Source organism: Leptonychotes weddellii, chromosome 9, assembly GCF_054177405.1.
Source record: "Leptonychotes weddellii isolate Sample4059 chromosome 9, ASM5417740v2, whole genome shotgun sequence".
In the NCBI taxonomy this organism is placed as follows: Eukaryota; Metazoa; Chordata; class Mammalia; order Carnivora; family Phocidae; genus Leptonychotes; species Leptonychotes weddellii.
In genome coordinates, this window is record NC_138377.1 from 88,190,017 (window position 1) to 88,217,964 (window position 27,948).

General features: G+C 37.4%; 1 protein-coding gene and 1 pseudogene across 12 annotated transcripts in view; one reads left to right on the forward strand and one right to left on the reverse strand.

Annotated features, from left to right (window-relative positions):
* RNF111 (ring finger protein 111) overlaps positions 1-27,948 on the forward strand; it is a 113,776-nt gene that overhangs the window by 31,421 nt on the left and 54,407 nt on the right. For 3 of the 12 annotated variants that reach the window (XM_081831159.1, XM_081831163.1, XM_031031071.2), the window contains exon 1: positions 340-725. The exons of 1 other annotated variant lie outside the window; for it this stretch is intronic. The gene's annotated coding sequence lies outside the window, so the exon portion shown is untranslated. Of the gene's footprint in view, positions 1-339; positions 726-810; positions 1,065-27,948 lie in introns of those variants that run through there. 8 more of the 12 variants (XM_006736150.3, XM_006736144.3, XM_006736149.3 and 5 more) reach the window with 4 other exon arrangements.
* LOC102740096 (large ribosomal subunit protein eL30 pseudogene) lies at positions 299-5,502 on the reverse strand (annotated as a pseudogene).

A 27,948-nucleotide genomic window follows, 5' to 3' on the forward strand; every position in this document is an offset into this window, starting at 1 on the left:
GTGGAAGACAGTAAACCGTGATGTTTTTGTTTAATTGTACCGTAAGTATAATCAATGATTCTGTGGTTAGCTGTACTTTTTAAGTTACGAAAAAATTAGCCAAGAAATAGTATTTTGCTTAAAGGTAGAACACAATCACGAAGGAAAACAAAATAATGAGCTTTATGAAATCGTTCGGCTTCGCTAATAGACTTGATAAAGCAAGTACAAAGGGGGAGGGCTGGCGAAGAGGGGGCGGGACATTGAGAAACAAGAATCTGAGCAGGCGCAGAAACAGATATTAATGGAGGCGTGAATGCTACTGCGCTCTCACTTTCCGAACTGTCGTAAAGACCTTGAGTGTCGTGCTCGCTCGGTAGAGGAGGGATTGGTTAGGCGGCGGCAGCAGCAGCGGCGGCAGGAGAACAGCAGCAGTGGCGGCGACGGTGGGAGGTGTTGGGTCTCCGCAGCACAGAAACGCTCGCAGCTTCGGGGAAAGAGTTTTTGTGGGGTCAAATCAGGCATTCTGAACCCAAGCCAGGTGAACTGGGCCGAACCAGGCGCTGCCGCTCGTACGGTTTAGTGGCGGTGACAGACGCAGCTCTTGACTATAGGGGCCTATTAGGCCAAGATCTGGGGCGCAGATCACTGGCTCTCGACGCATCCTCTTCCCCTCTTCCATATCCTGTCTTCCTTCCTGGGCCAGTGATTCCCGGACCCTGGGAAGAGGGAAGCTAATGATTAAGGTGAGGGGACTAGGGGGGAGGGGATCGATTGGAAGCCGCGCGTGCGCGCAACGGGGGAGGGGCCGGCCTGGAGGGGAGAAAGAGGAAGGGCTGCGGCCGCGGAAGGCTGGGGTCGGCGACCGGCCGGTTATTGCTGGCTCCATAGTGACTTAGGGTCTGGGTCTCCGCAGTAGAATTAATTGTGTTTGAGCAAAGCATTCGTCTACAGACACACCCACACCCCACAGTAAGGGAGTGTGGGTGAGGGGATTTCTTTCCCTCTTTGGACTCTCCCTGGAGTCTAGGAAGGGGGCTGAGGACTGAGGCGTGGGAGTGCGATTTGACAATGGAGTGATGAAGGTAACCCGCACCCGGGGTGTTGGAGGGCGCTAAGTCAGCCCTGACGGTTAGGGAGTTGCCTTCTGTGATCAAGGAAACGTCCGCGGAACAGCAGAAATACAGACGCGTCAGATTTTTGTGTAGAGTTGGTTTGTTGGTCATTAAAAAAGAAGCTCGATATTCTAATTTTGTCCTTAGATAATTTGTCAGAGTCAGTGGCAAGGCTGTAGTGGAAATGTCCTGTACTGTAGAAATAGAGGTTTGTCACGATAGTTTTTAAATAGGTTATAAGAGATCTTTACAGATACTTCTTAACGCAAATCTAAATTTTAGTGCTTAAAAAATACCAGGAAGTATAGGGTGTTCATTTAATTTGTTCATGTTTGTAGTGTGAGGCGACTCCATTGTATTGTGTGCTTTCCTGTTTCTTGATTTATGTGGAGTATGAATTTAGAACTCTCTGGAGTGGTAAGATGCCAGCTGACATAGACTTCATTTTATAGTTCTTTTAGCTTTTGAACCTGCCTTAATCCAAACTTTATTTCACCGGATATTTTTATGTTTAATTTTCTTGTTTTAGGGACCCCTTCAACCAAAAAGAACAGCCTGGGGAAAAGATAAGCTACGGTTCCATTTCCTTTCCCATTTGTGTGTGTGTATGTTTCATTGCTTTCAAATGTTAGGATGTAATTTCGATATTACACAGAAGTTCTGTAACACTAGTTTTATTATGGTGAAGATCTACATTTTGATAGTTTGTTACTACTGTATGTTTTTTAGTAAAAATTTTCATGTCAATATAAACTATGTTGCTTTTCATACTAAACAGTAGTCTTTGGTTGCCTTTGTGAGACAAAACAGGATGAGAAAGAAGCCCTCTTACTCTGAAAAGAATTTTTAATTTTTTTTTTTTTACGCCTTGAATTATTTTACTTTTGTCCACCTCTTGTCATTTAACCTTGGACAAATGACATCTTTCTCCTGCTCATTTGTTTGCCATCTAAGATTCAGAGTAGTATTCTAAAAACTGGTGAGGGTTTTTGTGAATTGGTCTGAACAATATTGTAGGAAAAACTGGGAAGAATAGAGGCTCTCCTTGTTTACAGGGGTGCTGCATCTTATATGTGTGGCTCTTTCTGTTACTTTTTTCCTTTTGGTGTCTGTTGGTCACTAGCATGTTCTTTCACTGGAGTTGGTTTTTGAAGAAAGATGTCATGAAAATTATTTTGGTGAAAAGTGTATTACAGTGGAGGTTACACCTTGACAAATTTCATTTCAGTACTTTATTTCTACAGATAATTGAGAAATAGCTATACTGATGTTTAAAATAAGAGAATAAAAATTTACATGTTTAGAGCAAAGGAATGGTCAGCAGATATTCCTAAATAGTTGTTTTCATTATAAAATTTAAAGTAGGATTAAAAATTGATTGAATCAAACTAATTAGATTTTTTAAGACATTATTTTGCCAAAATAATAACAATTTCCCCCTCTGAGCTAGGACTTCAATAGGAAGAAAAGAAGTGACAGTATGAAAAATGATAGTGATTAAAGTATGTTAATAGCTTGACATTAACATTCTATGGGTGACATCCTATGGAAGAGTCTCTAGTTTGGAGTTCTGAATTTTAGATCTAGCTTTACTTGCTATTCATTAGATTTGTGACTTTATTGATAACCATTCTTAGCTTCAGATCTCTCTCAATTGTTAAATGAGAAATGTAGGATGGTTTTCTAGTTTTCTCTAGATCCCAAATTCAGTGGCTTGTATTTTTGGTTAGGAGCTTTTGGTACTTATTGGTGTGTTCATCATGATCCAATTCCCAGAAAGAAGTGCTATACTGAGTATAAATTCCTTCCTGTTTATATTAGGGGAGGGGGAACTATGATAAAGCCATGTTTGTTGTTCTAGATAATGCTTCTGTCCCATTATAGATATTATATAGGATTTAATAGCTCTCATACTAAAAGAAGAAACTTGGTTTTACTTCTGGTAATGCTTTTTAAATCATCCTGAATAATTTTTCTTCCAGAAACCTGTAATCGTTGGTCAGTTAAAGTCCAGAATTGCATTTAAACGCCTTACACCTCTGTTCTTTTTTTCCTGCATCCCACTGATTCTTGGTAACAACTGTCCCAGGTTTCTACAGGTATTCAGTTCATACCATTACATGTGGAGTGGGCTACAGATGTTTAAAAACATACTAAGTTGAGCTTACATTTTAAGTGGAAGTACTGCATTATTATTTAGTTACTTGGTATGTATTTATTGAATGTCTCATGTTCTCAGCATTGTTCTTGGTCTTCAGTGAGGAAGGCACTCTGCCTTCAGGGAGTGGACATTCTCCTGGGGAAAACATAATAAATAGTAGTTTGAGGTAGTGCTGAGTGCCATGAAGAAAATAGGACCATGTTATGATGAATGAAGTCAAGCTCTACTGTGGATTAAATGGTTAGGGAGGGCCTAACTTCTTTTTAGAGGTGATAATTTGATTTGTGATCAGTGACTAGAAAGAATCAGCCATACTGGTAATCTGGAGGAATCTTGCAAACAAAGGGAACAGCAAATGCATTCGGTTGTGTTTGATTCTGGAGAATTTACAAGTGTAAACTGGTTTGTATGTTAGGCTTTTTCATAATTGCTGATAGACCATGTAAAAAGAAAGGTTAAAAATATTTTATATATAGCAACCAAATACAATGTGTTGACCTTGTTTAAATCCTCACTCAAATCAATTGTAGAAAGTCATTTTTGAAACACTTTGGGGGAAATCTGAATGTGAATGGATAGTAGATGATATCAAGGAATTATTGTTAATTTTGTCAGGGATGATAATGATATTATGTTTATATAAGCATCCATTGATGATTCTTGCCTGTATTGATCGTTGATGATTGCAGAATGCTTATTTTCAAACTCTTCCATCTCCTCTTATCTTATAAGTAGGCCTTCTTTTGTATGGAAGAAGCATTCTTTTATCTATTATCAATATGGACTTATGTACTTCCTGTTTTATTCAATGGATTATAATCCGTTTCCGCCTTTATTAATTTTAATGCTCAAATTGTCCCACATTTGTCCGGTGGGAGCCTTTCCACCATGGCTCCTGTGTCTTTTTGACATACATAATTTTTTATGACTATTTCCTTTCTGGCACAGCAAGATGTTCCCACTCATCTTATATCTTTCCTATTTCAGTCTTGGAATCAGCTATTCTCTAAGGAGGCCTGGTTCCTTTTGGTGGGGAGTCCAATTTGCTTTTGAGTTATCTGTTTATATATAGAAATAATCTCTTATTTCCTGGATCAGGACATCTGAGAAACTTAAATTAGATTTTGATAGTGGGTTTGTATTTCTGTGGAGATTTTATTTGTGAAGTAACTACATAAAATGTAGCAATTTGTTATATTAACCATAAAACAACTATTTTATTCTATTTTTTCCAAATAAGTTCTGATTTGATCTTAATTATGAGCAAATGAAATAGAAAAAAATAAAATGTTATTTTACTTTGTGTTACATTGTGTATGTAGAAGGTTTAACCACTTAACTTAAAAATGATGTAAGGTTTACATACTTAATTGTTTTTAACCGAGTCATCAGACTTTTTGGTCTGGAGGAAATTGTTGCTTTTTAAAAAAACTAACTTTTTAAATGAAATTTTTTTTTTTAATTTTTTTTAAAGATTTTATTTATTTGAGAGAGAGAGACTGAGAGAGAGAGAGCATGAGAGGGGGGAGGGTCGGGAGGGTCAGAGGGAGAAGCAGACTCCCCGCCGAGCAGGGATCCCGATGCGGTACTCGATCCCGGGACTCCAGGATCACGACCTGAGCCGAAGGCAGTTGCTTAACCGACTGAGCCACCCAGGCGCCCTAAATGAAATTTTTTATTATGACATAGAATAATATTTCATATATGAGTAGAAACTCACAAGCACATTATTCCAGAAAGTTACTTTTACAACTTAGTATGTTTCACAGCCATTCTCTCACCCAGTGCAGCATGGGTATTTGCTTTATTTATTTATCTTTTAAACCTCACTTGTAAATATTTTTCCATACAATATTTTTGGTTTTGTTTTTTTTTTTAAACAAGCTCTGGCAGGTTTTGTGTGATTTGCTTTTTACCAGTCTATTCTGGCATGCTTCTAATGATTTCAGTCACCCTGGATCAATGAAAGCCAGTGTGCATTCTCTGTAGTATTTTCCTCATGCTGTACCCAGTTCAGTATTATTGACACTGTAGTGATGCACACCAGTTTTGGCCACCATGGCATAGTATTCTATTTTAGATTACCTCAGGGCTGGGCAGTTGGCGAGAATAACCAGTTTTGTTTTGCTATATCTGATCATTTTCAGAGTCTGCTTGTACTCCAGCATGTACTTTACACTTTTCGTAATGAGTTGGAGTCTAGAGTTGATCGACTCCAGAGACTTTAGTCTTCCTTGATGCCACCATCTTCCTGCCTTAGGTGCAGGATGGCCCCAACCAAGAGCAGCCACCAAGGTCCCAGACAATATTTTGAATGGTATTTAACCAGTTAATTTTTGAAACAATTAATATGTACGTGGTTTTTAAAATCAGTTCCACAAAGGCTTATAATGAAAAACAACAGTCTATGCTATTCCTCCTAATCCCCTATTTCCAGTTCCTAAGTGGAAACACTTTCAGCTCCTAAATTTTTTTTTTCCTGGTATTTACTTTCATATTTCTAAATAGTATGCTTATGTGTCTGCTTAGCTACTTTTGATGTCAGGTTTTTTTTAATATTTAATTTTTAAAGATAAAAGCAATACAAATGGAACCAAATTCACAAGGTATGAAGGATGTACAGGGAAAAAATAAGTTTTCTTGCCATCCCTGTCGTCCTATTGCCCAGTTCTTTTCCCTGGAGATATATCTTCTCTTAGTATTTTACATGTATCCAGAGCAGCAGTTCTCAGAGTGTGGTCTCTGGACTCTTGAGGGGGTCTTCAGAAGGTCAGCTGGGTTGAAACTGTTTGATAGTAATACTAAGTTCTTCACTACTTAACTATGTTGATATTTGCATTGATAGCAAACACAGTGATGGGCAAAATTGCTGGCCCTGCAATCCATATTAAGACAGTGGCTAAAACTGTACTAACAGTCATTATATTTTTCATTACTACACATTTACAAAACCAGTTTCATTTAAGAATGTCCTTTACAAAGCAGTAAAATCTGTTAATTTTACTAATCTTGATCTTGAGTACATGTCTTTTTAATATTCCATGTGATAAAATGAGAAGAATGTTATAAGGCACTTCTGCCCCATCCCAAATTATTCTTGTCTTGAAGAAAAATACTTGTGTGATTGAGTTGCAGGCTGAACTAGCAAACTTAGTTGCTTTTTATTTTTTTAATGGAACCATTTTTTTACTTGAAAGAATGACAAGCTATAGTTATTTGTATGTATTTTCTCAAAAATAAATGAAGTGAGCCTGTCACTTTAGGGAAAACAACTGATAGAAATTATTGCCAAGATAAAATTAAGACTTTCAAGCAAAAATTAGAATTTTGGAAAACATATCTGCCACTATGAGCTTGGCAGCTTCTCAGGACCTTTTTGATGAAATTGATGGGGATATTAACTAATGTGATTTTTTTTTTTTTTTGGCTATTGTATAATTAAATGTGTCAGTGTTTGGAAGATACACATAACTTCGTGGACCAACTTTTTTCATATGACCAGTGCATGATATTACAAAATCATGCTGTGTGTGAAAGATCTACTTAAGGGTAAGATAGATCAATAGATTCTTAATGAAATGGTATGAAGTTTCATAGATAAGGTATCAGATTCAACATTGCAAGTAATCTTTACAAAATTACCTTTATTAAGTTTGGCTTAATATCAAAGAATAACACACGCACTATCTGAATAAGTTATTAAAGACACTTCTCTTTTTTAACTACATATTTGTGTGAAGCTGGATTTCTTATTAGCTTCAGTAAATCCTGTTAAGTAATTCTTCTGTTAAGACAGACATTAAAGAGATTAGCAATTCCTGTTCAGTAATTCTTCTGTTAAGACAGACATTAAAGAGATTAGCAAAAATGTGTAATAGTGTCATTTTTATTAACTTTTTTGAAAAAATATATTCATAAATGTTACTTAATATTAGCATGTAATGGGTTTACTATTGCTGTTTTTAAAAAATCTTTAAGCATTTATTAGTTTTATTTTCTTGTATTAATATAACCTACATATTTAAAGCTTTTGGGGGTTCTCACTTAGTTTTAAGAGGATAAGGGGCTCACAAATCAAAAAGTTTGAGGATTGCTGTATGGTTATCTTTTGCATTATCTTTTGACCTCTTATGGAAAAGGAGTCCACACTTCTTTTTTCACCCTTTCTCCTGATATAGTTGTGTCACAATTTTAGATTACTTTAATAATTCAGCATATATTTATTGAATACTAACTATGAGTTCTCAGCTTTGGGGCACATGGTAATGATGAAAACAGACTAGGCTCTATTGGGAAATTTTAAATTTTACAAATGGTGATTATGGAAATAACTGAGCTGGAAAGAGAAGATAGGGCGTGGGGTTAGCTCTTTAAATATAAGGTGATTAGGGATGGTCTCCAGGACAAGAAACATTTGAGCACAGACAGAAAGGAAGCAAGTGAGAGATCCTTGTGGCTATCTGGGGGACAAGCATTCTGGGCAGATTAAATAGTAATAGCATACTTGGCCTGCTCAAGGAAAAGCCAGGAAGCTGTTGTGACTGGAGGGGAGTGGATGAGCAGAATGATGATCTCTGAGGACAGAGGTAGCAAGGGCTTAGGTCCTTCAGTTTTAAGAAATATTCTTGTATTAGCTTCATGACTTCTTAGTCATTTTTTTTTTCCTGGTTTCTTTTTGGAGTTGCTGTCAGTCAGATGGTAAGATTCTGTTGCTATATCTTTGTTGCTATTAGATCCTCTGTGTGTGTGTGTGAGAGAGAGAGAGAGAGAATTGAAAGTTTTTTTCATTTAGTGGGAATTGCAAGGAAATTTGAGATAAAGTTATTTGTGTAATTTACCATGCTTAAACAAAATATGAACTTTTGCTTTTCATAAATACCAGGAGCAGGTTACATTATTGATACAAAAATGGGCTCTCTTTCCAACTTTTAGTGGTAAAATCATGTTTGTTTGTTTATTTTAAAATATTCTCTTTTTTTTTTTTTTTTAAGAGAGAGAGAGTGCTCGCAAGTGAGCGCCTCTGCGGGGGAGTGGGGAGGGCAGAAGAAAGGGAGAGAGAATCCTAAGCAGGCTCCATGCCTAGTGTGGAGCCTGACACAGGGCTTGATCTCAGGACCTTGATCATGACTTGAGCTGAAATCAAGAGTTGGGTGCTTAACTGACTGAGCTACGCAGGTGCCCCAAAGTCATGTTTAAATATGTGAAAAAATACACATGTAAATAGGTTTGTAAGTAGGTTTACTTTACAAAGTCTAAGTCTGCTTTGACAACTCTGTTTTTTTAATACAAAGTAGTCATTAGGTGAAGAAAATCATGTCATGTAATATTTGTATTACATCTACAGAATGACTATTATCATGGATTTGATTGTATTTTCTGTGAAATCACATTTCTTTATTTTATTTTTTTTTAAAGATTTTATTTATTTATTTATTTGAGAGAGAGAGAATGAGAGACAGAGAGCATGAGAGGGAGGAGGGTCAGAGGGAGAAGCAGACTCCCTGCCGAGCAGGGAGCCCGATGCGGGACTCGATCCCGGGACTCCAGGATCATGACCTGAGCCGAAGGCAGTCGCTCAACCAACTGAGCCACCCAGGCGCCCCAATCACATTTCTTTAAAGAACTCTAAGTAGTATGAGATAAAACTGGCCATTTTATGGAATATTATGCAGCTGTAAAAAAGAATGAGAGCCTGCCACTTGCAACAACATGGATGGATGTAGAGGATATTATGCTAATTGAAATAAGTCATGAAAGACAGATACCATATGATCTCACTTATACGTGGAATCTAAAAACCAAAAGAAACATATAAACAAAAAGCAGAATCAGACCTATAAATTGATGGTTGCCGGGTGGGGGGGAGGGACAAAATGGGTGAAGGGGAGTGGGAGATACAGGCTTCCAGTTATGCAATGAATGAGTTACAGGAATAAAAGGTACAGCATAGGGAACGTAGTCCATGATATTGTAATAGCATTGTATGGTGGCAGATGGTAGCTTCACTTGTGGTGAGCATAACATGTAGAGAGATTAAATCACTATGTTGTACACCTGAAACTAATGTTACATTGTGTCAACTATACTTAAATTAAAAAAAATTTTTTCTTTTTTTTAAAGATTTTATTTATTTTTTAGAGAGCGAGCGAGAGAGAAACAGCATGAGAGGGGAGAGGGTCAGAGGGAGAAGCAGGCTCCCTGCTGAGCCGGGAGCCCGATGTGGGACTCGATCCCAGGACTCTGGGATCATGACCTGAGCCGAAGGCAGACGCTTAACCATCTGAGCCACCCAGGCGCCCCCCAAAAAATTTTTTTAATAATAAAATGAAAAGGGGAGGAATAGGTCAGACACAGACCGCTTTACCTATATACATCTGGGAGAATATAGAGAATTTTGATTGTTTAAAATAAACAGATCATCTATTTTCATAACCACCTTCCTGTCTGCCATTCCTCTGATGTGCTTTTATCCTTATTCTCCAGTTGAGGAAATCTTACTTTTAAGGACCAGCTCTTAAACTTCTGTGAAGTTTCTCCTCTAGAATCAATGGCTCTCCCTTCTGTTTTTCCATAGTATTTGGTCTTTCTCTTACCTTGTAGCAGTTATTTCCATTTTAGTAGACCTTTAGCATTCTCCCACTGTGGAGGCTAATTTCCAAAAATCTCCATGGTAAATAGAAGAAATTGTAGTTGAATTACATCATAATCTTTTTTTTTTTTTAAAGATTTATTTATTTATTTGAGAGAGCGAGAATGAGAGAGAGTACATGAGAGGGGGAAGGGTCAGAGGGAGAAGCAGGCTCCTCGCTGAGCAGGGAGCCCGATGCGGGACTCGATTCCGGGACTCCAGGATCATGACCTGAGCCGAAGGCAGTTGCATAACCAACTGAGCCACCCAGGCGCCCGAATTACATCATAATCTTATATGAAAATAATGTCATGGGAACTGAAGTGGTGAGTGAACATATGAAAGCCCACATAACTATACATTTATTTTAAAAATGAGAGAGACCCAAACCAGCAACTTATATAAGAATTAAGATCCAGATGTTTATCTGTCAGACCTTAGGCAAGTTGCCTAACTTTTATAATTCTTAGTTCCTTGGAGATAATAGTTTTTAGTGAGGATAAAATGGAATAAAAACATGGCACATAGTTCCTTACAGGCATACCTGATCTGGCCCTTGACCATTTCTGATCCCTTTGTGTGCCATCTCCCTTACCTCTCACTCCCTTTCTGTTGTTTGTTCATGTTAGGCCTCTTCCTGCCACACGGTCTTTCTTTACTGTTTCCTCTGCTAGAAAGGCTCTTCCTCTAGCACTGTGTGGCGTGGCTGACTGGTGGCTTGTTCTTCTCATGGTTCAGGTCTTCAGCTTCTTAGGAGCCTATTGATGGTTGTCTTTTACTATTTTATTTCCGTAATAGCACAATTTTTTCCCTAAAATTAGCTTGACTGTCTATTTGTGCCTTGTTTCTTCTCATTTGCATGTAATTTTCATGAGAACAAAGACTTTCTATATCCTGTTCATGGCTAATCCCAGTGCCTACAACAGTGCCCACATTATAATAGGCTCTCAATAAATATTTGTTGAATGAAAACAATAACTGCATAAATGGTAGCTAATGTATTATCAGTGATATTGTATCTTCTTTTTTTTTTTTTTTAAGATTTTATTTATTTATTTGACAGACAGCGAGAGCAGGAACACAAGCAGGGGGAGTGGGAGAGGGAGAAGCAGGCTTCCCGGCAAGCAGGGAGCCGGATGCAGGGCTCGATCCCAGGACCCTGGGATCATGACCCGAGCTGACGGCGGACGTTTAACGACTGAGCCACCCAGGCACCCCGATACTGTATTTTCTAAAATATTAATAAGCGACTCTAAAATTTCTATTACCTGGGTGACATTTCCAGATTCTGATCTGATCCCAGATGCTTGGGATAGAAAAAATTTGAATAACCTAACTTGTGTTGAACCTGTTTGCCATCATGGAGGTGATAGATTCTTGGATTTCCCCATTTTATTCCCTGTAAATGAATAGTTTTCCTCACAGATAGCAGTTCTGGATGGCAGTTCTAAGGCCTGGACTTAATTTCAGTCATTTTCCTTTATCTTGAACAGGCTTCAATTTAAAATATTTTCTTTTCTCTCCTGTCATTTTGTTAATCCTCAGTTGCCTCTTTTTCTGATTATCCCCTTCAGGAAGAACTCACAGTCTATGTATACTGAAACCAAAATTCTAAAGATTGCCCAGAAAGTATATAAGTAAATGTGTGTAGGCTAGCTTTACATGTATGGGAATTCACATTAGGGTTAGGATTACTGTGTTTATCCAGAATATGAAATTCTTTGGGCTAGAGTAGCATCTTAACTATCTTCTTAATTATCACCTTGAGCAGTCACTAGTAGTAAAAAAACCAAAAAGGGTTTGTTGAATAAAGTGGCTGATGTTAGCATAGAGGATAACAAATCCTTGGTTTTTCCAGACCGGTGTCCTCAATTGTCTAATAGCTTACTATTTTTGTTTCTTGCCACAAGGATTTTCACTTTGCTGTCAGAATATACAGATCCAAAGAAGACAAAAATGTCATTTAGTCAAAATAACCTTGGAAATCCCTAAAGTTGCCCATAAAATATAAAATATAGACATACAGTCTCTCAAAGTTCAACATACCCTGTTTTTCCTTTAGTATTGGAATGAATCATGTTTCATTGTTAAACACCAGATGAAGTCGTAGGCTGTGTTTATGGTCCATGTTGTGGGAAAAATAAATAGCTCTAAACATTAGAATCTGACAGCACAGCAAGATGTTCATATCATGAGAGGCACATGGGAAGTGAGACCAACTAGAGAATAGTAAAATTTTATCTTTCTGTGTTCATTCTGGGTATATAATTATTGAGCAGAATTGCAAGCATAATCTACATGGTTTAAATTATTTTTTTCTTGTCTTCACATTGTTGAATTCACATTGTGGGTGTGCTCTCTACCCAGAGGTATTTTCCCTAATCCAGTTTTCAGTAAGCCTTTACCTTCTTCAATCATTGAAAGTGCCAGTATCTGCCTGTTTTTTTCTTGTATGACTCTTATTCTTTAGAACATACTTTTTTTTTTTTAAAGATTTTATTTATTTATTTGACAGAGAGAGAGAGATAGCGAGAGCAGGAACACAAGCAGGAGGAGTGGGAGAGCAGGGAGCCTGACACGGGACTCGATCCCAGGACTCTGGGATCATGACCTGAGCCGGAGGCAGACGCGTAACGACTGAGCCACCCAGGAGCCCCTAGAACATACTCTTTAATTAATATTCTCCAGGTTACACATTTTGACCCTAAATCACATAGGAAGAGCAAAAACAACTTTTATTTAAATAAACTTGTTGGACGGCATCCAAGGAGAAATTGTTTCCTTGGGTAGTTTTGCTCACCGCATTAGATCCTACATTCTCAGGGCAGTTGCTATCTTTCCTAATCTAACAAAATTTTTTGTTTTATTTATATTTATTTTGTTACTCCACCCTTTGCTTTGGGTGCTTTAACAGTTCAGGGTTTTGATCTGATCTTCAAGAGGAATTTGAGGTTCATTCGAATAAGATAGACTAGCTTGAGGTAGGTGTACCTAAAAGAATTGAAGGTCAACCCCCCGCCCCCCCAAAAGGAAAGAAAACAGAGGGGAAGCTTGTGGACTTTTTTTTTTTTTTGCCAGGATGATTTCTAAAAGCTGGTTGACTCTTTGACTTTAAAAACAATAATAAAAGCCAGCATGTGCCTACATTATTTTGTTTAAACACTTAACCCTTTAAGGTAAATATTTCCATTTTTCAGATGAGATTTAGGCATAGAATGGTTAGTAACTTGCTAGAGACTCACAGCAGTAATGGAGTTGAAGGGATTATGTCAGGAGGTTTGAGTCGCCTGAGAAGGGAATTCCAAAATTCAGGAGATGTCCCATTTGAGAGGTTAGTAGGATTGGAGTAAAGAGTTTCTATGGCCCTGAAGTAAGAATTTAGCCAGTATTTCTGTATTGCCTTTAAGGAAGAGACAATAAGGTATATTTTTATCTCTGTTGGGCATAGCCTTTGACAGAAGAGAAAGAAGGATAGTGATATTTTATTTGGATGGTGTGATTGGGGGGGACTTAATTTCTCTGTGTATTGCTATTTTCAATAGGGAACATACTGTAAAAATCAGTTTAATTGAGCTATAACTTATATACAGTATAAGGCACATATTTTTACTGTACAGTTCAGTGAGTTTTGGCAAATGTATATCTCCATGTAACCAACACCCCAATCAGGACATAAAACATTCCATCACCCTAGGAAGTTTTTTCTTGCTCCTTTGTCATCATTCACCCCTCTCTCTTGCCATAGGCAACCACTGATCTGATTTTTGACATTATGGATTAGTTTGTTCTAGAACTTCATATAAACACAATTGTATAGTGTTACTTTTTTGTATTTGGCTTCTTTTGCTCATCACATTTTCCCTCTAGCATTTTTTTTTTAAAGATTTTATTTATTTGACAGAGAGAGAGACAGCGAGAAAGGGAACACAAGCAGGGGGAGTGGGAGAGGGAGAAGCAGGCTTCCCACTGAGCAGGGAGCCCGATGCGGGGCTCAATCCCAGGACCCTGGGATCATGACCTGAGCCGAAGGCAGACACTTAACCGACTGAGCCACCCAGGTGCCCCCCCCTAGCATTTTTTGTGAACATTTTCAAACATGAAAATTGAAAGAATTGTACAGTGAACAAACATTTCCCCATCACCTACATTCCACAATTAACAATTTGCTGTTTTTGCTTTATCACCTGTCCATCTATTCATTCCTCTAACTATCCTTCAGTCAAGCTTGCCGCTGTTTGGTTTGTATTGTGTTTTTAAAGTAAGTTGTAGGTATCAGTGCATTTTTTCCCAAACAAAATCAGCTTCCGTATCATTAACTAGAGTTGAATATTTGTTTACGGTTCTTTGTTTTTACTTTTTTTTCTTTTCCGTGCATGCTCAAGCTGGGGGAGGGGGGCAGAAGGAGAGGGAGAGAATCCTAAGCATGCTGGGCATGGAGCCTGACTCGGGGCTCGATCTCACCACCCTGAGATCATGACCCAAGCCGAAATCCAGAATCAGACACTTAACCAACAGAGCCACCCAGGCGCTCCTACAGTCCTTTGTTTTTAAAGTAAAATTTACATATAGTGAAGTGCACAAATCTTAAGTGTACCATTTGTTGTGAAGTTCTGCCAAATGTATGTTTATGTAACCCAAATCTTTATGAAGAAATAGAACATTAACCAACACTTCAGAAAGTTCGGTTGTGTACCTTGCTCATGTACCTCGTATTCAGTTTCTCCTGTCCTTTGATTCTTTGTAGAACACTAATTTTAAGTTGTTTTCACCTTAGATTATTAGGTTTGCCTGTTCTAGGACTTCCTGTATCTGGAATCATATATTTCATGTCTGATTTTTTTCCCTCAGCAGGATGTTTTTTTTTTGTACCCATAATGTTACTTGTATCAATAGTTCCTTCTTTGTTGTTTTGCTGCTGCTGTTTGGTATCCTATTGTATTTAAAAATTGTAATTTTTTAAATATATCATAATTTGTTTATTCACTTGTTGGAGATTTGTTTTTCCCAAATTGTTGGTTATTATGAGTAAAGCTATGAACATTCACTTACAAATTTTTTGTATACCTGTGTTTTCAAACCTAAATGTGAAATTACTGGATCATAGGTTAGATGTATATATGACTTAAGCTACCAGAGAGCTCTGTGTAGAGTTCCAGTTGTGCCACATCCTTGTTAACGTATGGTGGTTTTGGTCTAAGAGTTTTAGCCTTTTATTGGGTGTGCAGTTGTATCTCATTGTGGTTTTAATTTGCATTTCCCTGATTACTAGAGATACACAGCATTTTTTCACATAACTCATTGGCCATGTGTATGTGTTTTGAGAAATGTTAAAAATCATTTGTCTATTTTTTTGGGTGGAGTTGTCTTATTAAAATGGAAGAGTTTTGCATATCTGGATTCAATTTATATATGTGTTTATATATACATATAAATTACACATAAATGCAATTTTCTTTGTCTTTAGTTTGCTACCTTGCCTTTTGTTTTCTTCTTTTTTTTAAAGATTTTATTTATTCATTTGAGAGAGAGAAAGAGAGACAGCACAAGCAGGGGGAGCGGCAGAGGGAAAGGGAGAAGGAGACTCCCTGCTGAGCTGGGAGACTGACATGAGCCTTGATCCCAGGACCTAGAGATTATGACTGGAGCTGAAAGCAGACACTTAACCGTCTGAGCCACCCAGGCACCCCATTGCCTTTTTGTTCTCTTAGTGGCATCTGTGAAGAGCAGATTTTCATTTTGGTAAAGTCTAGTTTATCCATTTATAAAAAATGGGTAGTGCTAGGGGCTACCCTCTGGCTTGGCTCAGTTGGTAGAGCATGTGACTGTTGATCTTGGGGTCATAATTTCAAGCCCCACGTTGGGTGTAGAGATTACTTAAATAAATAAATTTTAAAAAATAGGTAGTACTATTTGTGTTCTACGAGCCCTTTGCCCATGGTATGATTACATATAGTTTCTGCTATGTTTCTTTTAGAAGTTTAAGGTTTAGCTTTTAGGTCTAAGTCTCTGATCCATTTTGAGTTAATTTTTTTGTCTGATGAGTGGTGTAGAGGTTAAATTTTTCCCACATGGTTCACCAGTTGTTCCACCACCATTTGTTACTATTCCTTTCTTATTATCTTGGCACTCTTACTGAAAATTACTTGATGATATGTTTGAATCTATTTCTGGACTCTCCAGTCTTATCCTTATGCCAGTAGCACCCTGTTTTGTTACAGTTGTGTTTTAATCTGTCATCTTGCTCTGTGTTTTCTATTTGTCCCATCTGTTCTCTGTCCCTTTGTTTTCCTACTCATGTTTCCTTTGGGCTTTAGTTTTTTAATTTTTTGGGTTTAAAAAATTTTTTTTTGTATTACATTTTATTTCCACTGTTGGTTTATTAGCTATATTTTATTTTTTATCTTTTATGGTTGCTCTAGGGTTTACACTATGCATCTTTAACTTTTCACTGTCTGTCTTCAAGGAATAATAGACTATTTCAGGGGTGCCTGGGTGGCTCAGTCGGTTAAGCATCCGACTCTTGATTTCAGCTCAGGTCATGATCTTGGGGTTGTGAGATTGAGCCCTGCATTGGGCTCCATGCTGAGTGTGGAGCCTGCTTGAGATTCTCTCTCTCCCTCTCCCTCTGCCCCTTCCCCACTGCTTGTGTTTTCTCTCTATATAAATAAATAAATAATTTTAAAAAAATAGACTATTTCACATATGATAAAAGAAACACCCAACAACCTACATCTCTTTGCTCCACCCCTGTGCTTTGTGTTATTGTCATACATTTTACTTTTTTTTTTTTTTTAAGATTTTATTTATTTATTTGACAGAGAGAGACTCAGCGAGAGAGGGAACACAAGGAGTGGGGAGTGGGAGAAGCAGGCTTCCTGCCGAGCAGGGAGCCCAATGCGGAGCTTGATCCCAGGACCCTGGAATCATGACCTGAGCTGAAGGCAGACGCTTAATGACTGAGCCACCCAGACGCCCCTGTCGTACATTTTACTTTATATGTTATTAGTTTTGGGAGGATTTCTTTGTTCAAATTTTGAGGTTATAGCTAGAGAATAATTGTGAGGTTATCTCTGTGAGAGAAGATGCTAGTAGAACTCGCTTTATTCCATTCTACTTTTAGAAAGTGACTGGACAGTGATGATTTCTGAAAAAAGTCTTTAAAATTGATAAATTCAGACCAGAAAATTTTGATATATGAGTCTGAAAAAAGATGGTTGTATCATTTACTCTTTTTATGGAACTTGACAAAGAACTTGGAGCATTTGTGACTGAATGTCTCTGAATATTACGCAGTTATTGACTTTAGGCAAATTATTCAGAGAAAAACAACAAAAAAGTGTCTCCCCTATGTCTTTTTTTTTTTTTTTTTAAGATTTTATTTATTTGAGAGAGAGAGATTGCTGGCTGAGCATGGAGCCCAATTCAGGGCTTGATCCCAGGACCCTGGGATCTTGACCTGAGCCAAAGGCAGACGCTTAACCGACTGAGCCACCCAGGCACCCCTCCCCTATGTCTTTATCTGTATATAAGCTAAATCTAGTTGTAGTATTTTATATTTATTAAAGTGTTAGTTTTTAATGTTTTGCTAATTATCCTAAGCTTTTATTTTTCAGGTCTTGATTTTGTCAAATGTGTATGTGATCTCTTTTCAGCTTTGTGTCATTTGGGGATGTGGTGAATATTCCATTTATGCCTTCATGTGAAACCATGGCTAAAAACAGAGTTTGGAATGCATTTTGTAGGCTAATTTTTAATTATACACCTCATTTTATATTGCTGATTATTGATACATTTCAAGTCAAGTTTTGGGATTGATCTTTATTCCATTTTAGCTTTCAAGTATATTATAGCTTATAATTCTTCTCTTAGTACTGAAGGTTAATGAAGTTGAGACTGTGCTACCTCATGCGAGAGGGAAGGACCTTAATGTTGAAGATTATGGGAGAACATAGAGTTTTAGTTATTGTAGATTCCTCATTGCTCCCTCTATTATTAAATTGAAACAAACTCTGGGGGAAATTTGGTAATTCTTTGGAACTTTGTTTTGTCTTTCATATACTGAAAAGTATCTTAAGAACTCATTTCTTCTTTTTCTTCCTGCCAATAATTCTAGACAAATAGTTCTTTGAAGTCGAGTGGCATCTTTGAAGATTTTATGTCCTCTATCAGAAGATCATATGTTGTCTTTCAGTCTTTCAGATAACTGGTTTTGTGCATTTGTATCTGTACTTCATCATTAAATATGTGACTCATTCAGAGATCCTCTGCCGTGGAAAATAGGGTGACCAAGTCTCATTTCTTCTCATTTCACTCTTTTTCCTTTTGTTCTTTCTGGGAAAACCTTCCCCGGTCCCCCCACCCCTTCAGAACTGAATTAGGCTCTAATACAGTTTGTTTCAGTGCACACTTCTGTTATAACACTTACTGTATTTTAATTACCTATTGATACGCTTCCCTGACTGCTAGACTCTAAGGACAGTTTATGTCTTATTCATCTTGTATTTACAATATTTGGGATAGTCTGGCATATTTAAGATATTCAGGAAATGTTTATTGCATGGTGTATTAGTTTGCTAGAGCCGCTATAACAAAATATTTCAGACCAGGTGGCTTAAACAACAATGAACTTTTTTCTCACAATTCTGTAGACTAGAAGTCCAAGAACAGGTATAGTTAGGTTTGGTTTCTCCTGAAGCCTCTCTTCTTGGTTTGCAGATGACTGCCCACCTTCCTGCTGTATCCTCACATGGTCTTTTCTCTGTGTCTGTGTGTCTCCAGATTTCCTCTTCTTAGAAAGGATACCAGTCAGATTGGATAGAGCCCACCATATGACCTCGTTTAACCTTAATTGCTTCTTTAAAGGCCCTGTTTATACTCATATTCGAGGTGCTAGGGGTTAGTATTTCAACATATGAATTTTGAGGAGGGGGGCACCCTTAGGTCCCTAACACATGGATACTTTGATCTTGCATATGTTCCAGCTGAAGGTGTTTTCTTATGGGCCAGTACCAAACCAAGATCGTCAGAGTTGGAACCAAAGATTTCCTAGCTTGGGTAAGAACATGTGGCTTAATTTTAATATTTTGTCTTAATTCCCACTTAGATAATTGGACTATTTAATGATTAAGATCCTGTAACTTTTAGTGCTTTGAAGTGTACTGCCTAGCTGTACTCATTTAATAATAGGTTTTCTTTACTTTATGTCACAAAAAATGAATAAAATACACACACTCCTGGGCACATGTGTGCTTTGTGCACATACTGGCTATGAATGCATGATTATTGAACATTTTAGCCCAAGAAATACATGTTTATTTGCCAAAATCTAGTGGTTATTTGGAAAGGATTCAGTAATTTCTCTATAGAAATTCCATGAATTATACATAATTTCCCAGTGTATACAGAGATACATGCCTTGCTATCCCATTTGAGCGACCAGATAGTTTTTTAAGCTTTTTCTTTTTCTATGGTAGCTCCAGCTTTAGATTTCCCTCTCCCCTAGTAGTCCTGTGTAAGATTTTTGGAGATATTGGCAGTAGTGAGGGGCTGGTGACGTTGGAGAGCAGGATAAGCTCCGTCATCACTCATCTGTCTCCTCCCTTTTTAGGGATTTCCTTGGGAGAAATTTGCATATGATACCCTTACCTTAAAAAAAAAAAAAACACTTTTATTTTACAGTAGTTTTACATTTACAGAGAAGTTGCAAAGATGGGCACCTGGGTGGTTCAGTCGGTTAAGCAGCTGACTCTTGATTTCAGCTCAGATCATGATCTCAGGGTTGTGAGATAGAGCCCCTCATTGGGCTCCATGTCAGGCTCCACGCTGAGCATGGAGCCTGCTTAAGATCCTCTCCCTTGCCCTCTGCCCCTCCCCACCTCTAAAAAAAAGGAAAAAAAAAACAAGTTGCAAAGATAATACATAGAATTCATATGTACCCTTCACCCAGTTTCCTCTGTTGTTGTTGTTTTTTTAAGATTTTATTTATTTGACAGAGAGAGACACAGCGAGAGTGGGAACACAGGCAGGGGGAGTGGGAGAAGGAGAAGCAGGCTTCCCGCGGAGCAGGGAGCCGATGTGGGGCTTGATCCCAGGACCCTGGGATCATGACCTGAGCCGAAGGCAGACGCTTGACCGACTGAGCCACCCAGGCGCCCCAATTTCCTCTCTTGTTAACATCTTACCTATCCTATGTCCGTCACAACTAAGAAACCAACATTGGTATATTACTATTAACTGAACTCCAGATGTTATTTGAATGTAATCTCCTGTGGTTTCAGTTTCTCAGTTTTTCATTGTTTCTATGATCTTAACAGTTTTGAGGATTGCTCATCAGGTATTTTGTAGAATGTCCCTCAATTTGAGTTTGCCTGATGTTTTTCTCATTGGTTTGACTGGGGTTGTGGGTTATGGGGAAGGGTCCCACAGAGGTAAAGTACCCATTAGCAACATGAGTTACAATATTAACCTTGATCATCTGGCTAAAGTACTGTTTGCTCCACCTTAAAGTTACTCTCCGTTCCTTCTTAGTCCTTTCTTTGGAAGTAAGTCACTAAAGGGAGATGAGTTGTTAAGCTCTACCTCCTGGAAGGGATGCATCCACACAACTCATTTGGAATTCTTCTATGAGGAAGGTTTGTCTCTTTGCTCCTGCTTATTTATTTAGTCATTTATGTCAGTATGGATTAATGGAATTTATTTTATATACCCTGGGGATAGAATCCAGTTACTAATTTATTTATCTTGTTGCTACAGTTCTATTTTTAGCCATTGGGAACTCTTTCAGGTTGGCTCTGGTGTCTCTTTGACGTGCCTCTGTCCGTGTGTGTGTGTGTGTGTGTGTGTGTGTGTGTGTTTTCTTTACTTTCTGGCACTTTCTGCTCCAGGCTCATCTTATATCTTCCTTGCCCCAAGTTAGAAAGCTTTAAAGGGGATGCCTGGGTGGCTCAGTCAGCTAAGCATCTGACTCTTGATCTCAGCCCAGGTCTTGACCTCAGGGTCATGAGTTCAAGCCCTGTGTTGGGCTCCGTGCTGGGCATGGAGCCTACTTAAAAAAAAGAAAGAGGGGCGTCTGGGTGGCTCAGTCGGTTAAACGTCTGCCTTCAGCTCAGGTCATGATCTCGGGGTCCTGGGATCGAGCCGCACATTGGGCTCCCTGCTCGGCAGGAAGCCTGCTTCTCCCTCTCCCACTCCCCCTGCTTGTGTTCCCTCTCTTGCTGTGTCTCTCTCTGTCAAATAAATAAAATCTTTAAAAAAAAAAAAAGCTTTAGGAGAAATGTATACTTGTTTTAGGGGCAGGCAAGTAGGGAAAAGTCCTTAGATTCTTGTTTTATTTTAAGCCCCCCAGAACGAACTCTTTTTTGGATGTCAGGAAACCTGCCATGGACAAACAGCAGCTGTATTTGAGAACTTAGGCTAACAAAAATCTCCATCATCATCATCATCACCATCATCAATCACATTGGTATCATCATCAATAATATTAGTATTATTTTGCCATAACTACTGTTATTCCAGCCTTACGTCTCTTTCCCATAATGCTGGGTTTTCTTTTTTCTTCTTAATCATAGAAGTCACTTACAAATGATTTGTAGACTGTCAGGGCAGGTAAAAAGATGAGGGAGATTGGAACCTTTATCCAGTTGCTTTGGCTGGAGTTTGGTTCCAAGTAATGGAAATTGGAGCTTTTAAATGTATTTCTGCCTTGAAACTTGATTAAACATTTTAGAAAGTGAATGGACCTGGGTTTATTGCTGAATTCTCTTGCAAAATCAGATATGAAATAGCAACTGCAGCTCTATGAAAGGTTTTAATTCAAACAGCGGGAGTTTGTCCTTGTCACAATGGCGAAATAAAGAGCCAGGGATATTCACAAGTTTTCTGAACTTCCTACTTTCTTATCCTTTAAAAATCTGTAGTTCAGCCTTATCCTCCTACTTACGTTTAGCTTCAGATTTTAGGATCAGTAACCACTAGGGACCAAAGGTTGTAAACAACAAACCTGAATCTCTATTTTTAAAAAAATTTGGTTATTTTGTTTTATAAACTTTAAAGAATAAAAATAAATAAAACGTTATAGATAAGATAGAGAAGTCACCTATATTTTCCTTATCAATTTGAGGAAACACTGCATGTTATGAATATAGTTTCATATTTTGCAAGTATTTTGTGTATTTTAAAATTTTATTCTTTTACTACTTTTATGAATTTATATGCAGTTTTTTTGTACTATCAAAATTTTCATCTTTTGTATATTTTCAATAAAAACTGAGATAATATTGTTTTAGTCACAGTTGGCATGTTTCCTGTTAAGCAACTAAAAACTTATTAACTATATTGTTGTAAATATGCCTAAAACATGTATGTGTTTATTTTACTGAGAACAGTCTGCTTTCTGGATGGCTCAGAATTATGATTTTGAACATCAACTTTTATTCTGTGGTATATTACAGTGTTGTCCTCAGAAATTGTTCACAAAATTATTTAATATCGGCAAACTGAATTTTTTTTAGCTGTTGGGACAAACGCCTTAGTTCTTCTGTCTCTTTTCTGTTTTTAGGTGCTGCCACCAATATTCTTTCTCTTATACTTGGTATCCAGACAACTAAGCTTATAGAATTATATGTAAAATAAAATAGTCTCTGAATATTGAATTGCATGTGGCCTTTCTGACAAGTATTTTGATCCTTTAGAGAATAATTTTTCTGTAGGCTATGTTCCTGAGAGTCTGTAGGCTATGTTCCTGAGAGTTGAGTTGCTGGAAATCTGACTTCCAAAGGAATAGAGTATTTATTATTGCCTTACAAAAAAGAGAAAAGAGGAGTTATTTGAACAGTAGGATAAGACTTGAAGAGTATTTTGTGCAAGACAATTATAAGTAACTGAATTATGAAAGATACCGTATTTTAACATGAATATTTGCTTGGGTGGGAGTATAAAGTTGAAAGTCAAGTGTGATACCAGCAAAAAGCATTCATTCCAAAACAGCAATTCTGTAGGGTTCTGCAGTTTGTGATTCTAGGTTGGTTTTTTTTTTTTTTTTTTAAAGATTTTATTTATTTATTTGACAGAGAGAGACACAGCGAGAGAGGGAACACAAGCAGGGGGAGTGGGAGAGGGAGAAGCAGGCTTCCCACCAAGCAGGGAGCCCGATGTGGGTCTCGATCCCAGGACCCCAGGATCATGACCTGAGCCGAAGGCAGACACTTAACGACTGAGCCACCCAGGCGCCCCTCTAGGTTGATTGTTGAGCAGTGTTCTGAAGAAATGTTGAAAGCTTCATGGTCATATTATGGTATTTTGGCTCAAGTTTGTTGAATCTGGAGATGTAGTTCTTGATTTGATAGAAGAGGCCTGCCCTCCCTTCTTTCCTCTCTCCCTCCCTTCTTTCCTTCCACATAGGGAGAGCAGGTACAAAAGAATATGAAGTAATTCTAATCCATGTAATAACTGACTATAGTGGCTTGTTGTTGGGCTGCTTTAACAGCATAAAGTTGCCAGTTTAAGTCTTTTTTGAGTGGAGGGAAGCTGTTAATCTAAAATACCTTTTCCAGTACAGTGTGGCATAGTTGGTAAGGGTCCTGATATAAATTGAAAAGTTAGAGATTGGGTAAAAGGGAAGTAAGATGTTGGAGTTTTTTTTGGTAGCCTCTATCTTCTATAAAGTAAGAGGCAGAGTTAGTAATTTGCTTAAGATGAGAGGATGTAAAAGGAGGAGAGGGCTTGAGGAAATAAGTATTTGAGTCCTTTACTATGAAGAAGGAAAGAATTACCAGGTAGTTATTCGCTTAGTTGAGGTTAAAAAATTTCTTTCAGTTAAAAATATTTGGTACTGGTTAGGATGATTTAAAAACCATAGCATCAACCTAAAAGCAAAGGCAGGTGGTTTAACTGTTACAGAATTACTGTTTGGAAGAGTGCTTACAGAAGAAAGGGATGAAGAATTTAAAGCAGAGCTTTAGCTGGTATACCATGATTGGGTTTCAGGTATGTGGAGACACTGATCCCTTCAGCCTTCAAGACATCAAGAGAGGGTCTGGATGGCTGGAGCCCCAGGGCTGGCACCTTGCAGATGCCTTATCTACCCTAAGTGCCCAATATATATAATATTCTATGTGTATCATGATATAAAAAATAGTTGGGAAATACTGATTCACAGAACTGGTGAGAGCAGTACTGAGGTGTATTTCTGAGTATTTGCTGGTTAGTCAAAATGTGAAGTTAGGAGTGGATTAATAAACAGGGAGAATAGCGTCCAGGGTTTTGCCTTCTCAGATCTTCTGTCTCAGACTTTGTTACTATTTTCTTAATTTTTTTTTTCTTGCTGCCTTTCTTCTGGCAGATACTCTGCCATACCATACTCTTTTAGCTCTTTATTCTCTATATTCAGAACTTCACTTTTATGAAAGTAGTTAATTTATTGACTATAGTGATTTTATTTTCCTCCAAGTAGATAATGCTAAAATCTGTATTTCCAGACCTGATATTATAAGCATAGTCCCATCTTGTTGTCTTATTATTATTTCAAAATATCCAAAATTGAATCCCTGCATTCTCTTTCCAAGTAACTTCATTTCTGACAGTGACTTAACGTTTCTTCCAGATATCCAATCTGTCTGTGTAGCATCTGCCTTTGGCTCAGGTCATGATCCTAGAGTCCCAGGATCCAGCCCCGCATCACGCTCCCCGCTCATCCTCTCATGCTCTCTCTCTCTCTCAAATAAATAAATAAAATCTTAAAAAAAAAAAAAAAAAAGGAAAGAAAAAGACCCCAGACTTGGCATTGGCTTTTTATTCTTCTTTGCTGTTTCACTATCTTATTTCTTTGTCTTAAAAGACTCACATTTGCATATCCTGCCTTTTCCTTCACTTCACCCTTCTCCCCCTAAAGGTGCCTTTTTGGGGCAAAGCTTTCTCCCCAGTCTGTCAGACTTTCCCTCAAGCCCACTCTTGTTAGCACCTCCTCAATTAAATATTTGTAAATTGTGTGTTAAGCAAAAGCATAGAATTCTTCACTTCTTGGTGAAGAAGACTCCAGCTTATTCTCTCCCACTAAAACAAAATAAAAAAAATCCACATCCCAAACATTTAGAGTATTTAGATACTGCCATTTCTTGCCGTTGTTTGAAATGAAGGGTTTTCTCTGCCTACCATCACCTTGTACATCTTTCATGGTTTGACTTGGATATCATCTTCTCTATAGAGTCTTTCCCAGAAACACCAGTTGCTTTCTCCTTTGTGTTCTCATGGAGGGTACTTTTTATTTATATCATTATTTATAGCATTCTATATTTTGGTTATTTATATTCTTCCTGTTGTGCTAAATTATGAACTTCTTGAAGGATAGGTGCCTGTATCTTATTTATATCTCTGCCCACGTATCCAGCATACATGGTAGTTTTCTGTAACCATTTGAATAACTGGAGCATACACGGTATCAGTCAAAACTTTTCATCTTTTTTTTTTTTTTTAAACTTTTCATCTTTTTTAGCCCACCATAGTTTGGTTCCACTCTACCTACTTTAAATAATATTTCCTGCTTCTCGCAGGGATGTGCTCACTGTTTCATTGAGGTTGTTCTCTTCAGAGAGTTTTGTGTAAGCCACAATGATTTTTATCTTTGTATTTTTGATTTTGATTTCTCCTTCTTGAGCATCATTCAGCATACATGACTACTTATAAGAGAAAGACCAAGTCATTTTGTTTTTCTTTCTTTTTTTCCTTTTTTAAGTAGGCTCCACACTCAGCATGGAGCCCAACATGGGGCTTGAACTCACGCTCCTGAGATCAAAACCTGAGCTGAGATTAAGAGACAGACATTCCACTGACTGAGCCACCCAGGCACCCCAATTTTAAATTATTGACAAAATTTAGTTCAAAATGTTAAATGTATTTCTGTAAAGATTTAAGATTTTGTTGAGCAGTATGGTTTAATTCTACGTTGAGCTCTTGCAGACTGGTAAAATTTGATAAGATAGTAGGTGTATTAAAGCAGATATTTCCATATACAAAAGTATTAATCATCTTTAAATTTCCTTCTATCCCTTTAAAAAAGATAGAATTCTCAATTCACTGAGTTCCAATCTCCAAGGAAACCTGGAGGCTACTTGAAGTTCAGTTTTGGAAACTGTAGGCTTAAGTAACAGTAATCTCTAAGAGTAGTTCGTAAATTTGAAGCTTTGAAAGTGGCAGATTGATTACTTGAAGAATTATTAAGAATGAGAGATTGTGGAGGTTTGTTTTCCTTGTACATTATTTTTTTTCTTCTTACTGACACCTTTTGGTTAACCCAACAATACTAATTACTATTCTTTTCATGATGAAAGATTTTATGAAATGATTTCATGATAAATTATTACTTTCCAAGTATTAAAATTTCTTCATAAAGGTAATCTCAGAAACAACATGCCTAGAATCATAGAGTGGTATCAATAATTAAAAAGCATAATCAACTGTCAAATCTGACAACTGTTCAAATTTGCCAACAGTCAGATGCCATCTGTCAGTTTCTGCCCTTTTTTGTTATTAAGCCATCCAGGATTAGTGGTCATTTCTAGTCACTAAGGTGGAATTTTATGCCTAGTCAGGGTTCCCATAAAAATCATACTAGCCAAAAAAAAAAAAAAAAAAATCATACTAGCATATATTTGATTTGTATAGTAATCTGCAGTTAACAAAGTTGTGTCCTAGTCCAGTAGAAAAATAAAATATATTTTGTTCTCATTATTTTTTGTTCCTTTAAAAAATCCTTGTACTTTGATTTTAAAAAGGGGAAATGATTTAGAAAAAATTCAAACCACATAGAAATTGTAACACAAAAGATGAAAGCTCCAAACCCAGTGCTATAAATCTCCCTCCTACTATCTCTGTCCCCAACTAAGTGTATATTTTTCTATATTTTCCCCATGCATATATAAACATAAGTTGTTTTATAAAAACGGATCATATTATAACAGACTTATTTGCAACCTGCTTTAAAAAATTATCTGTACTTTCTGTATCTGTTTGTACAGAACTTACCTCATTTTTAAAGGCTGCTCAGCAGTTTGTTTTATGGATATACCCTAATTTTATCTTAGTTGTGAAAATTAAAACTTAAATAAAAAGGAAAAAACACTTGAATCAGATTTTCCCTTTTACTTCTACCCTCCTCAGTTATACATATAGCTCTGTACAGTTATTATTATTTTTTTAAAGATTTTATTTATTTATTTGTCAGAGAGCACAAGCAGGGGGAGTGGCAGGCAGAGGGAGAGGGAGAAGCAGGCTTCCTGCTCTGCAGGGAGCCCGATGTGGAACTTGATCCCAGGAACCTGGGTTCATGACCTGAGCCAAAGGCAGATGCTTAACTGACTGAGCCACCCAGGTGTCCCTCTGTACAGTTATTTTTAATTAAATGTTGATTATTTGAAAATTCCAGTGAACAAAATGGTGAGAAACTACATCAAAAACTATGAATTTGAATTAATCTTTAGTTTTAGTGTTTTTAAAGGCAGTAACATGTCCATGGTGATGGTGTTTATGTTTTATATTTTAAAAAAATTATGGCTTTTTTCTAATTTGTAACAAAGGCCATTTAGAGTCTTTGCTCATACAGAAATGAGGTGTTACTCCATTTATGAGGATTGTCTTTCACATCCTATTGTACAGTTCTGTAGTTTTTTGCATATGGAATCTTTTTTGGTTGATTCTTTTAGGTTTTTTTTTTTGTGCTAGAACTTATTTTATATAACAGATAATTAGCAGTATCTTTGTATTTCATATTTCATATTGTAATATAAATCCCAGAGTCCAGGCTTCCATACCAGAAATGTTAGACATTGTGTGGTATACCCTATGATTTGTAGTACTGCCTTCCTAACTAGTTGAAACGGAGTCCCAGATACTCTTCGGGCTTGCCAGGATTGAGACACCCTTCATTTTGCTACTGGTCATGATGACACCACAATCATGGCTAGAGTAGTAGACTCTGTATTGAACTCCACCTAGTTTGTACTGATAGGAGACCTAAATAGATATGTTTTCCTTTGATGACTAATACTTGGGGATTTTAGAATATTTTAAACAAG